Here is a 13198-nt window from a genome sequence, read left to right as displayed (position 1 = left end):
ACAGCCTAATGGGCTACTTAAACAGAACAGAGTCATAATTAAAGTCATTATTTACGCCTGTGCTGTTCCTATTATGACAAGCCTGAATGTCTGCTGTGAAAAAGGCAGATTTTCTACATGCCCACACTATCAAGAGGAGACGAATAATAAGACACAGTAAATGAAAACACCTGTGTGGATCTGCTTCATAAACTCTTTGTGTGGGAGTTAACCATCTAACACAAAGGAAAAGTCATGCCATCGTATACGGATCAATGCCAAAGATGACGGGTGGTGGTTGACAGCAAGCCTCCCCCCTCGGAGAAAAAAATGACTTGTCAAACCCTCATCAAGAGCCTGTGTCATTAAAGACTTACATGATCCTACATGTAAAGCACTATATGTTACATGAGCGTCAAGTGTGTCCTGCAGAGACAGCATTAAATTACACAGGCGTGGGAAGGCAGGTCATTACACTGTATGGCAGATAATTTTCACTTCTATTCACCGAGGCTTGTTTTATCCCCGCCTCTCATTTCATGCACAATAACCTTCTTAGATGAAGGGCTTATAGCTGGAGTGATTCAATGCATGAACTATCACTGAATATTTCATAGCATTTCCATATTAAATTTTTAATTACATTTTAAATGGGCTGATATTTAGAGATTCAAGTTAACCACTTTCATCAAAAGAGTATATGTGAACAGTAGGTTTTAGTTATTTTTGGGCAAATATCTTTACCAAAAGCCTTTTGGCAGATTTGTTGATGGCACCGATGTGAACACATGTTTACATTGCTATGAACTGTTCTTCAAAGATGTGTTAGAAGATTTTTACTGTTCTGTTAAGAAGAAACAAGTGGGTGGGTGTAAATTACACTTAAGTAGTTAATGGCATTTCTTAGTAAGAATTTGGAGCTGATTTCTACCCTTATAAAATATGTTTTGAACCAATTCTAGTTACAGGATCCATCAGAAAGACATTTATGGTATTTCATCAGCAAAAAAGACATTTTTCTTTATTTATCCAGACCTGACTGCATTCTGATTGCTATCATGCCTCCACACAGGTCATCTGCAAATTTACCATGTCTAGTAATGCTGCCAGTGTTGGTATTCCTCCCAAACAGTTGCTGTCCAAACATACATCACATATGCACAACCACATCTTTACCAGTGATTCTAATCCTCTTCCCTGTTTACCATGTATATTTCAGAAATATTATTGGGTACTGTGTGGCATTAAGTTACCCTAGAACGAAGCAGCCATTAGATCGGAGCCCATTTATTTTCTGATGAAATGCTGTGTCGTTCACTTCATCCAATTAAAGGAAGGACCGTACACATGGAACTACATACAGCGACAGGGAGAGGGACATGAATTTAATGATAGATTTTTTTTTTTTTTTTTTTATTTGAGACCGGTCAGTTGCATGACCTCATTACCAAAAAGAAACCGAAACATTTTCCAACCGGGATATGTTTCAATTAGAACAAAATAATGAATGAAGGGGCTAAAGCAGGAACACTGATAAATCAGTCTGCACTGATCCATAAATTAACATGAGTGGATCCGACTGCATCTGTTAATCACTGCTGCTTTATACTGTATGAAAAGCTTCTTCACTTCATTAAATGCAGCCATTTGCATTAATCTCGCATTACAGGAAGCTGCTGAGATGCGGAGTGTGGCTCTACCTATACATATAGGGGGGTGGAATACTAAGGCAGGTGACTGATATGTAGGTAAGTGACTAAAGGTGGAGCTGAAGGTCGCACGTGCATGTACAGATCGCACCCAGGAAAAATGAGAGGGAAGGAGCTGACTTGATTGTCTAACATCCCTCTCTGTTGAACCATGCCAGTACCAGTCTTTGAGCTGAACTAGAGGAGGCAGAATGGATGATGGAAGGAGAAGAAGAGGAGATGGGAAAATGGAGAGGTCGGGGATCCTACGCTGCTCACCTGTATGCTTTAATACTGAGCTCTGTACTTGAGCTTAACACCAGTGGAGGGTCCCCTGGTGACCCAGCACTGGGAAAGAAGGAGACTAAATCACTGAAGCATTCACCAGCCACAGGGTAGAGAACAACCTGCAGCTACAGCGAGCAGCATTAAAAAAGGTGAAATTAGTGCCGGCCACATCCATAAACTGACACTATGCTGTTACTGACACTTCACTGTTACTGAACTGTGAATCATGCAGTTCACACAACACACAGAGAAATACACACCACTTAACTATTCAGAGGCTCTGATCCCTCTAATCTCTGGATGTATACCATTACTCATTCTCTCATTCTCCTGGTGGATTTGTCTCAAAAGTTGAACAGCAGAAAAATCAAAATACGATAATATGCAAGAAAAAGTTTGCAAGATAACTGCTTGGCTTCAAGGAGACACACAAAGTTTTGAAAGTGCTTCACTCTTTCAAAACTGTCCACCTGTTGGGATTGGATGTGGGTCAATTTTTATTTTTTTTGTTTTGTTCACTACACTGTCAGGAAGTTGTACACACAGCCTTTATGGAAATATGTGTCTATCTCAGCTCAGTACTGTCTGAATAAACAACAGTAACCATTTAATGCTTTACTGACAGGGAGTTTAAAATGGTGCGAAACTACAACTCCTGAAGGGAAATCTGCCAATGTGTACAAGGCCGTTCTTTGCTGTGCTGTCTCTAAATGAGGAGGCCATGTTTGCAGCCCTGACTCAGCCAGTGGGTTCTGAAATGAAAATTTCTCAAACAAAAACAGATACAGTTGAAATCTGTATCTTTGCACCTTCTCAAGACATAAAAACACTAAGGTACAAAATCTGTTTTTATGATACACATGGACATACTAAGTCAAGCTGTATAAGCTTAAACAATAAATGTGACAAACGGGTTTTGACTCTCATCTCTCTGGCTTCAGGTCAGCTGCCTCCCCTGGGCTTCTCATGCTTTTGCTGTTTAATGCTAAGGTAAACGGCCAAGCCAAGGTGAGAAAATTCAGCCCTCACTACATCACTGTCCTTTCCCCTCCTCTTTTAAATACTGGTTCCCCTAATTTTTCTCTAAATTTTCAGTCCTTCCAGGCAGCTGTGGCTCCAAAGTCCCATTTCCACTTCAATTACAGTCTCCTTTGCAACAGAAACCCCCAGTGCACTGTGCATTTTAAAGTGTCCCTTGTAAAGTGAAACTCTTTTCCTGGCAAGAACATTTCTGTTCAGTTTACAAAGTGATCAAACAGCCCAGAACCTCGATAATCTCTCACTCCCTGACTGAGTCCTCCCCTTTGTGGACAAGTTGGACAAGAGTAATGGCAGTAGGGTCTGAGTCAAGCCATTGGCTGTGTAATCCCTTTCATAATGCCCTCTACTGTAGGGCCAGGGGCCATAAATAAACAACAGAGCAAATGGCAGTGCAGCATCACAGACAGCTGAGGGACAGTCAAGGTGGGCAGATTGTAAATAGGTCTTGCCTGGGAGCAAGGGTGGGGGTGGCTCTGCTGATGAGTGAGGGGCCCCACAGAGCCATGGTGTGACTGCTGCAGATACTTATTATGCTGTAGGTGTGATCGGTGAAGAGGGAGAGGGAGAGCAGAGGGAGTGCTGAATGGCAGAGCTGTCTAGGGGTTATGTGGACTGCTGGACCTTGTGATGATAGGATGCTCCCGTGGGAAGATGGGGGACCTAGAAACAGCATCACACTGCAGATGTACTCTTTGTGTGTGTGTTAGTGCATTACTGGATGTGCAAGCGAAGCTGTGTCTGTGTGTGTTCGTGCATGTCCCGGTGTTGGTCCGTCAGCTGCAGGCGTTTCTCCTCCTCTAGCTGTGAGAGGAGCGACTCAGTGCACATTTGCGAGTTGCTGCAAAGGTCAGAGCAGGCTTCGTTGTTCAGTGTCAAAATGGAGGACAGGAAGGAGGCAGGTAGGTGGGTGTGTAAACATGAGAGGAGAGCCATCATTGTCTCTGTGGGGGGTGGGGAATTGGAGGCCTGAGCCCTTGTTGAGTCCTTGAACCCTCTTTTTACTGACTGTGAACAACACAAAATAAATGTCTGCTTTTCTGAAACGCAGTGCTACAGACGCTGCTGTCACCCCCGCTTTTTAAAGGGGGAGATAACTCAGATTTAAACTGCTACAGACCCATCTCCACTTTGCCCCGTCTCTCCAATATACTAAAGAAGCAGGTTAACAAGCCGCTTATGCACCATTTGGAAACTTACTATGTCCTTAAGCAGGTCCAGTCATCAATAACATTATATCTCCCATTGATAACAAGGAATACTGTGTAGCTGCATTTGTTGATCTGGCAAAGGCTTTTGACTCTGGGGACCATGAAGTATTGCTGGACAGGCTAAGAGACAGGACTTTCTGAGAGCTGCCTGGCCTGGTTCAAGAGTTACTGCTTTGGTCGTCTATAGTCAGTGAGGGTGGAGGGACTTCTGTCAGATCCCCTGTCCATATGTAAAAGTGTTCCACAAGGAAGCATATTGGGTCCTACATTATTAATACTGATGTTAACATTGCCCATGCTGTACGCGACTCTCGTGTACATCTATATGCTGATGACACCATTATTTATACATCTAGCTCTTCCTTGATTACTGCACTTCACCGCAGGCCAGTTTCACGCCTATTAATTAAACAAGCTTTCTCTAGTCTCCATTTATATTTTAAACACAAATAAAACTGAATGCATGGTTTTTAACAAAGCGCATTCTTAGAATTTCCTCCTTAGATGGCACTGCAATCAATTATGTTGAAAGCTACAAGCATCTAGGTATCTGGCTTGACAACAAACTCATTTGAAACTCATATAAATATACTACTCACAAAAGTCAACTCTTGTATTGGTTTTCTTGTAAGTCCTTTTTTACACATTGGCAAAACAGCTCTTGGTTAAAATGACCTGGCAGAACTCCATCATATATACAGTCAATTACAGCCTTTTATACTGCCTCTTAGCCAGGTCATCATTGTAAATGAGAACTGGTTCTCAAATGACCTTCCTGATTGAATAAAGGTTAAATAACTAAATAAAATAAATAACTCATAATGAAAAAAACAGCTAATTGAAGCCAAAATTGACAGATACCAAATGTGGCAGGTTCATGAGGCACTAACTTCAATACAAATGATCTGATATGTTTTACCAGTGGAAAACTGGAAAAAAAAACAACATAGTTTTGAGAGCAACCTCTGATATTTTCTGATGTTTTCTTTGTTGAGCTAGTCTGTGTCCAGTCCGGTCTGTATTACAATTACTAAAAGAAAAGGTGCCATTTCAACTAAAAGTGTGCATGCACATGCCTACCAAAGCCCACAGCTGTGCCACAGCAATGCTCCTTTGCACTGAAATTAGCCCTAGAATTACTTTTACATAATATACCACCGACACAAAGTACTTAGTATGCTATGCAGCCCACTTTTAAGCCACCAGAGACGGCTCTAAAGCCTGCACTCCCACGGATAGGAATGGAGAGTGAGCATGTGTGGCAGAGTGCTGATGTCCAGAGAAAACGTTTTGGGTAGATCTCTGAAAGTTTAGGATGTCTTTTACAGTTCAGTCGAAGCAGCAAAACAAATGTTTCGAAATGTAAAAGCAAATGTCAACATGTTTACCAAGACAGAGTAGTGAAACTGAAACTCACAGATAAACATGGTGGAAAAGTGTGGACAAGGAGGCAAACACACACAATCCACAATAAACCCTGCACCTTTTCTTTCAGTCACTCTCTCTCACTCGCTTCTATGCTCCTGCTTCCTATTTATTTTCTCTTCCTCTCTCTCTAAAAAAACAGAAAAATGAAAAATGACCTTGTTGATAAAGGCAGACTTGATAAATGGCCATTGAAATTCTGCCTTTTGAACCCAGCTCTAATTTTATGCCGCATCAAAACACTATTGTGGTTAAGTCCAAGCCCCCACATTGGAGCAAAGGCATCACATTTCCCCCCCTACTGAAGTGTACTGTCAGTGGGTGAAGGGAGGGCCTATTCATGTACACACAGTTCAGCTTTATCAAAGTCATGCATGGTTAAGAGTATGCAATTGCTCACTGAATACACAAAGGACTATCGGATTTGGGTAAGATGAAGCCCCACAGTCGACACTCCCTGGCTCACTGTCCGAAGAGAAGACACTGTGCAGCTTTGTGTGTCTGTGTGTGTGCGTGAAAACACCTCCAGGAGGTGGAAAATACAGGGAGTGGAAGAAAGAAGCAGGGGGTAAATAGTCAGGGCGCAAGTGGGCAACAGAAGTTTACAATGCAAGAGCAGTAGAGAATGAAAACTGCATTGCCCACTCACTAAAGGCAGCCACGCCTGCTTCTCTCTTTGGAACAACATTTTTATTTTCAAGTGCTTCACCTTGATACCATGTCATCAGTGGTCAACCACAAAACACTGGTTTCTCCTGTGTGCATATACAGCTGGCCACCTCTACTCTGCTCAGTTGAAAGCTGGGTGAGTGGCCCCTTGAGGTTTATTTAACCCCACAGTACAATAACTGAACAGAACACAGGACCTACTGTTGATTTTACTATTTTTAAAGCCTTACCAGGTTTGTCCTTTGGTAAGCACTCAAAGAAAGGCAATGGAGCCTTTAAAATCAAAGGGGTTTATTGCTCTGTGAGATCAGAGGATTAAAATCTCTACAAAAGTCACTGAAAACATTCAGATTTAACCACAAAAAGGTATCAACAGCAGGCATCATACATATCTGGTCAGTGGTTGAGGATTCTCAGTGAGACCACAGTGTTAAAGGGTAAATTAGACTTGACAGTGGTGTTAGAGTAAAGGTCAGGTGATCAACAAAATCATTAAGAATGATCCTCTAGGGATCAAGCCAATCAATAACCAGTTTAGTGGCAATCTAGCAAGTAGATGCTGAAATGCTTGACAACGACAGAGCAGCGGACCATTATCACCGGGTAAAGGGTGAAACTAACTGGAAAATAGGACATGTATGACTGCATTTAAAGGTAAAGGTGTTGGTGTGCAGGGAGGGGGTTTTATACACTGATCAACTATTCAGAAGGTACTTTGGCTGACACATGCCAACCCCTTCAGGCCCATGGATGAGGAGCAAAACAAACAAAACCTCTCTTTTATTTGACTCTGTTTGTGTTGCGTCTGTGTTTGCTGTTACACCGGGTACAAGTGAGAGCCGAACTGTGATGCTCCATCGAAGCAGAAGTGGTTACAACTGCAGACAGCTCATGTAAGCTGGTGACTGGCTGCTTATGGTCTCCTCACAAGGATGCAGCCAAAAACTTTAAATTAGCAGAAAAGTGAAATACAAAGCAGGGAATGGGGATTCACTCCACCAATTTCAAAACAACAGCAGCTCACAACCTTCATTTTAAATGAAACCTTCATTTGTCAAGAGATGCTCTGACTGGCAAAGAGCAGTAGAGCTCTCTGCTCAAGTGGATATGCATTACCGCTAGACAAAAACAAAATGGTGCTCATATACCACACTGGTCTAAACAAAGCTGTGCTAAGCCAGGTTTCTAGGCCACTATTTGCTCCTTCTCACACAGATATTAACCTTGCAAACAGGATGTGACTGTGGTTTTTGACCTCTTCACAGTCTTGGATTAGTGGTGAAAGGTTAAACACTGTAGCCCTGAAGCCTGTGGGAGGGGGTCGCCCCCACTTCCACACAGCTATTTTAAGAGCAAACTCATTGATCAATCTCATTGATATTTGGAAGGAGCGCTTTGATTTGTTTAACCTGCTCTGAATCAGATGAGAGGAGCTGAACACCAAGAACAAAGCAGCCCCTAAAAAGCAGAGACACTGCACACATTGACAGAGAGTTACTGCCAATTCTGCCAGACAGGCAACTACAATAGTCCTCTTTACATGAGAGAACATTTGATTCCTGCTATTTTCATCACCCAGAATAGAGACAAAAAATAAAGATAGAAGAGTGGACTTCTTCCTCGGGGTGTTTAAAGACCTATAATGTTTCTCATGCACTAAGAGTAAAAATATATATTCACTGACTCCATCTATCTTTAAGTAAGTCAGTATTAAATAACCTTGGTGTGTTCTTCAAAATTCAAAACATATTCCATTTAAGAAGAAATGAAATATTGATTAATATTTGTTGTAAAGCCGAGTCAATGCCAGATTAGCTGAAATTCTACAGCAGCGAGAACACATGGCAAGTGAAGTCCCCTGAAGAGGCTGCTGCCCAGACAAACAGCCTGGCCTTGAGTTATTCACCTTTTCGTCCTACAGACAACATATTCAACCCAATCACACGTTAGAAATCAAATCATCACAGGACCAAAAAAAAAAAAAATACTGTGAGGTGCATCCACAGCCGTTTGGCTTCTGTTTTCAAAGCGGTGAGATGTTATTGTTCGTTCAGGAGCCTCTTGCTGCTCGCCAATTGAAACCCCACCACAGTTTCATTTAATCTGACAAGTATAATCTTCTGAGATTGCCCTTTCCCGCTGTGATGTTTGGAAAGCTTACAAAAGACTCACTTCATTGATCTGAAGACACTTTAAGAAGCCTTATTTTTGTTCCTATGCCATAATCACAAATAGATCCTTTGAAATGGAATAAGGCCAAACAATGCCAGTCAACGAGTGAGTCAACCATGCAATAGAGGCTTAATAGGTTTATCATTGCTTTGAAACTGTGCAGTCCATCAGTCTATGTGTTGCCGTCTTTCTGTCAGTAAATCTGCCAACAGTTCCAGCACAGTTTGTTTAATGTAAGCACAGAAGCTGCCATTGTTGAGGTATTACAGACTGACATAATGCAGGTTTTATAGGGGAAATAAAACCAACTTTTCTAACTTCGGGCTTGAATTACTGCTTTCACTGATCATCAAAATCATACAGTTGCATCCTGTCCACACACACACACACACACACACACACACACACACACACATTATTTCCCCACTCATCAGCATGCCTCCCACTGCACCACAATGGATTTCCCCCCTAGGCAAGCATTCAGGGTTTACATTCCTAATGACCTATGATCAGAGAAATCAACTGGTGGCTTACTGCAACCACTGGATGAAGACAAAGATGATAAAAAGTATGGTGTTGTCTGATATCTCACCGTGCGGTCAAATAATTCACCGCCATTGACTGGGGTGAGGCCAATCTCTCACCGTGGTTGGCTGCTGTTTACGCTGAACACACAGCCTGGGGGAAACCGGGTGTGACAAACTGTGCCCTGAGTGTGCACTTCATTCAGGGGCGACCGCTCGGTGCAAGGACAGCAAGGGAAGATGTATGAGGCAGTGGTGTAATGTATTCATAGAGAAAAAGACGGAGAAATTGGTGTCGAGACATGATAAAGCGCCTGCTGAGGTGTCTTGGATAAATTATGATGAGGCTATGCAAATAGCGCCTGCAGCTGGATCTCCAGCGTGTACGGTTCAATTAGGCCATCACAAGTGGCAGACTAACACTTGAACTGAGCAGTGGGCAATGAATACATCTATTACTAAAATTCAAAATAGCCTGCAGCAATATGACGAAATCAAACAGAATATTTTAAGTTTGGCACATATATAAGCAAACAAATTCTACAATTAGTCCAAAATCAAAATCTACACCTTTTGCATAGGACACTATGTTAAGATACCAAATAATGTCTAAATAACAAAGACACACATATGTTTTACCCATGAGAAGTTAAATTATGTTAGTTCATTACACTAAAACCTGAATTTGTGTCAGAGGGGCCTGCTTCACAAAAATTTTAACATCTTTTCACTATTTTCACTATTCACTTAACAAAAAAACTCAAATCCTTCAACTTAACTCAAGGGTTAATTGAATATTACCAGAGAACACACTTTATATATAAAAACACTGGATAAAGTGCTGCAAAATATTAAGTCAGAATTCACAGCAACTCCCACACTCCTGATTTGGAAAGTAGAGGAAACAGTTCAAAGAAGGATTTTAGACTTTACATTCATGTTATGCGTTGAGGTGCAATATGTGACTCAACGCTGCTTTGAAGACTAATTCAGAAAACAATCAAACACAAAAATGACTAACATCCACAGGAACCAGATGGGCTTCTGTCCTCATTGAAAATCTGTTCCATTTCAATTAGGTTACTACCACTGTATATAATATAATAATAACATGACTCTTCGCTCATTGATGGGCTTAGAAAGAGGAATTTCTGTGTGATTAGAGCTTTGAATATCATAATACAGCTGGAAAAACAATGTGTCTGGCTGCAGAGCCAGAGCAATTAAAAATGACATCATGTTAAAATACTCTTCAAGCTAGAAAATGCAAATTATATGCAGATTAGTAATATGATTCATGTATTAATTTGGCATGCTGAGTGGTGATTAGGTGAGTGGGAGTAAGCAGCAGTCACTAATGCTCAGCAATGGCTAAAACAGTATGGTGAGAAGGAGGGAAAGGCTGGAGATCTGCATTTACTCAGTGTGAGAGATGACCTTTCCACAGAGTCCCTGCCTGTGGCGCTAAGGAAGCATGCATATGGAGGGGACTGGAACTTCAGCTTGCATGGAGCATCTAACATATGTATCCTAACTGTTAGTTCCTCTGTGGACTGGTCCAGACATTGGCAAGGCACCGAGAAGGAAAGACACAGAGGAGAGACCAGACAGGATGTCCACTGTTTTTAATCATCTTATTTAGTGGTAAAGTGTATGGATCAGGTTTTGTTTATCTCATATCTTTTCCTCTTCCTGATGTCAGACAGCTGAACAAGTATGGAATGGTGATTTAATTTTCTAGCCCATAAACACTACGTTAACCAGCCCTCATTCCTATGCTGCTGCGCCACGGTAATAAAAACATCATTTTCAAATGAACAACCTGTTTAGCAAATGCAAAAAGCCGTCCTTGATGAAGAACTCATCACTTGACAAATTAAGGTTTACCAAAATCCCATTTTTTCCCCTTTTTTTAAAAAAAAAAAAAAAACAGGCTGCACGGCACATATAAACTAGAAAACTCCATCTTCAACTTGCTACTTCATACTCATAGAAAAAAAGAAACAACTGCGTATGATTAGTATGTTGCTGGATAATGTGACAAAACAGGAAGGACCTGAGAACTGAAATTAACCACCCAGGATGCAGATATTTTCTCTTCAATAATTAATTTAGTAATTCCCTTTGATGACAAAAGGAACACAGGAGACCTAAATGAGTGCAGGGTGATAAAGCCTCTGCTTCATTAAACAAAAAGATTGAAGCAGTGAACCACAGAGGCAACAATAACTTTTATTCAAGACGTCTGTTTCAGTTCTCAGTCTCCCCTGTCTTTCCTTCTGCAGAGAAAGCTCACTGTATCTACATATTATGAAAGGTCTTTTAAAACCAGAAATAGGCTACATCCCTGACTGAGCAGCAATTTGACAAGCGGACAGGAAGCTGAGGTCAGTGTAGCATAGCATACCTGACACAGCTGGCTCTCATCCAAAGCAATATGGGCTCTCTTCATACTATCTCTGCACAAAAAAAAAAAAAAAAAAAGACCCAGGTCAGGAAAAGTGATATGAGACTTCAACAAAGAAGGATTATTGAAAAAAGAAGAATGCATGCTACTATGAAGATGCAGGAAGTATGTGAGGTTTTAAGATTTCTAAAAGCAGCTGTTATGATTGCATCCTTAAAAAAAACCCTTTAAAACAAGCATGTTTTACTGTGGCTAAGACTCATCTTAAATGTGTGAGCAGCATCTCTTTAGCATCAGTAAACTCAAATTTTGTTCAGTTGAAAGTTGAACCCATTATGTCAGAAAATACAGCAATGAATGACGGTCTCAAGAAGCAGGTACATATGTGCTCTCTATCAAACTGCATAAAGGCTCCGTCCCACTCAAACGCATGTTGACACAGACCATGAACAAAGTTTTAAGTGCAATCTGCCGACAGCTCATCAGTATGCCAGGGCCACCGCCGCTATCTCCCAATGATGGCAACAAACAGAAGGTGGAGGAATCTATTGATGTATGCTCTTTCACGAGAATTTATCAGTCAAAACCTACTTAGGCCCAGAAAAGGTCAAATGAAATTCCCTCATATCAAATTGAGTTTTTCACTTGATTAATAAGCTTCTGTGGCAGATGCTGCACCTACATGTGCCAAATTCCAAAACACTGTCAGGTTTTCATTTACTTCGAGTGTAGCACTGGACTCAGATAATACAAGTCTAATTAAAATCTTCCAAAAGAAACTATTTCAATTATGAGTCTTTTAGGTTTCATTGATGTCTGAACCCAAGAGAGTATTGGTCTGAGTAGTGGGAAGAATGAAAAGCTATACTTTGTACTGTACTCTTTACTCTATAGCAGTTTACAATGTAGCAAGCCCTAAAATAAAATTTAGGCTCTATGATCTCAGGTCACCAAAGACAACAATACAAAAGAAATCAATATAATAATTAGGGCTGCAATGAATAATTGATTTCATTGTTAATAAAATGATAGATATATCAGTTCCCAGAGCCGAAGTTATTAATTTAACAATATTTTAAAACAAAATATCACTAATCACCAAAGAGTGTTCACCATTTTTGCTTCGCTGCTGTAAAAAAAAAAAAAGATGAGCCACGTAGTTAATTTTCTGTTGATCAAATCAGTTAATCAACTAATTGCTTCATGTCTGCTGGGAGCTTATGGACCAAAGTGGTGAACAGACCAGTGCTGCCATTCCTTGAAGCCACACTGCAGCTGCTAAGCCAAAAAACACAGATGGAAAGAGAAAGTCAAACAAAACTGGAGCCCATAATGGTGTGACTGTCACACTGCCATCGAAGTTAAGAGAGGAAACACCACGTCAAAGTCACAACGGATCCTGCCGCTGCTCCTGCTAACAGGCAGAGAACAGTGCATGCTGGGTAATTGGGAAGCGCTTCCTATCCTCGGACCTGAGTGACATATCTCTTCCGTAGCATAAAGTCTGTTACCTGATCGGGGCTGAGATTCACCGAGCTGTCAGCTCAGCTCCAGAGTAATCACAGCCCTCTATTAGCAAGCCACTCACGCACCCAAACACCTCTTAGAGAGGGAGGACGGTGTGCACACAGACGAAAAAACACAAGCACACACACAAACACACGTGCAGGAGTGTACACACTAGTGAGCCCACACGAAGGTACTCTAAGGAGGCAGCTGATGAGCAATCACCTTGCAAATTGGCTTACTATACAGATGTGGAGAAATACTTATTAGTGCATTACAAATGTAGGCTGG

The 13198-nt window shown here is 41.2% G+C and overlaps 1 protein-coding gene across 3 annotated transcripts in view; it reads right to left on the bottom strand.

The window, feature by feature from the left end:
* LOC113127516 (beta-1,3-galactosyltransferase 1-like) overlaps positions 1-13198 on the bottom strand; it is a 77187-nt gene that overhangs the window by 27491 nt on the left and 36498 nt on the right. Inside the window, exon 3 of one of the 3 annotated variants that reach the window (XM_026302194.1) lies at positions 11402-11453. The exons of the other annotated variants lie outside the window; for them this stretch is intronic. The gene's annotated coding sequence lies outside the window, so the exon portion shown is untranslated. The remainder of the gene's footprint in view (positions 1-11401; positions 11454-13198) is intronic. 3 annotated transcript variants of the gene reach the window in all.

Source organism: Mastacembelus armatus, chromosome 2 (genome assembly GCF_900324485.2).
Source record: "Mastacembelus armatus chromosome 2, fMasArm1.2, whole genome shotgun sequence".
Lineage (NCBI taxonomy): Eukaryota > Metazoa > Chordata > Actinopteri > Synbranchiformes > Mastacembelidae > Mastacembelus > Mastacembelus armatus.
This window is presented reverse-complemented; position numbering and strand designations above follow the sequence as displayed.